The following is a 923-nucleotide window of genomic DNA, read 5'->3' as shown; positions in this document are numbered from 1 at the left end:
CAAGTTGATTGTGTCAATGTGAGCACTAAGTTGAGCACCCAATTGAGTAACGGAATCCACTTCATACTTTCCTCCTCTAGTAGCCTTGCGAGGTCTACTATATTGTGAATTATGGACCGCCATTTCCTCAATCTTGTTCCATGTTTGATTGTCATCAACTTCGGTGAACATTCCATTTGATCCCATATTGAGAATGTTCCTTGAATCTTCATATAAACCATTCCAAAATTGTTGCACTAAAAACCATTCGCTAAGTCCATGGTGAGGACATGAGCGACAAATACCTTTGAACCGCTCCCAAGCTTTATACAAAGATTCTTCATCCCTTTGCTTAAAACCCGTGATTTGAGCTCTTAGCATGTTAGTCTTCTCCGGTGGGTAGAATTTTTTGTAGAAAGCTAGAGCTAGCTTCTTCCAAGAATCTATTCCAAGGGTGGCCTTATCAAGGCCCTTCAACCATTGCTTTGCGGTGCCGATTAACGAAAAAGGAAATAAGACCCATCTTATTTGGTCTTGAGTCACGCCCGTTTGAGAGATAGCTTCACAATAATCGCAAAAGGTTTCCATATGAGAATGAGGGTCCTCACTAGGCATTCCCCCGAATTGGCTCCTCTCAACTAGTTGGATGAAGGCGGACTTGGCAATAAAGTTTCCGGTGAGATGTTGTGGGGTAGGAGTACCATTTGGTAGATCCTCCTCGGTGGGTATAGAGTGTGACGAGAATTTAGGCATTGTAGGTGGATTTTGTGTGGTATTGTTTAATGGGTTTTCTTCTCCTTCTATTGCGAAAGGATTGACAAACTCACTAGTGGGTTGAACAACTTCACCAACACCTCCCAAATTCCTCCTAACAAGTCTCCTATTATTCGTCAAGGTTCTTTCGATTTCACGGTCAAAAGGTAACAAATCTCTTTGTAACCTTC

At 42.1% G+C, this 923-nt stretch overlaps 1 non-coding gene across 1 annotated transcript; it reads left to right on the top strand.

Annotated features, from left to right (window-relative positions):
* The first annotated feature begins 253 nt into the window (after positions 1 to 253).
* Positions 254 to 360, top strand: LOC141618713 (small nucleolar RNA R71). The gene has a single exon (XR_012531477.1). It is a non-coding gene; the product is annotated as a small nucleolar RNA R71 (small nucleolar RNA).
* Positions 361 to 923: the final 563 nt, after the last annotated feature.

Source organism: Silene latifolia, chromosome 1, assembly GCF_048544455.1.
Source record: "Silene latifolia isolate original U9 population chromosome 1, ASM4854445v1, whole genome shotgun sequence".
NCBI classification, from domain to species: Eukaryota; Viridiplantae; Streptophyta; class Magnoliopsida; order Caryophyllales; family Caryophyllaceae; genus Silene; species Silene latifolia.
The sequence above is the reverse complement of the archived record's forward strand: the minus strand, read 5'-3'. Positions and strand labels throughout refer to the sequence as shown.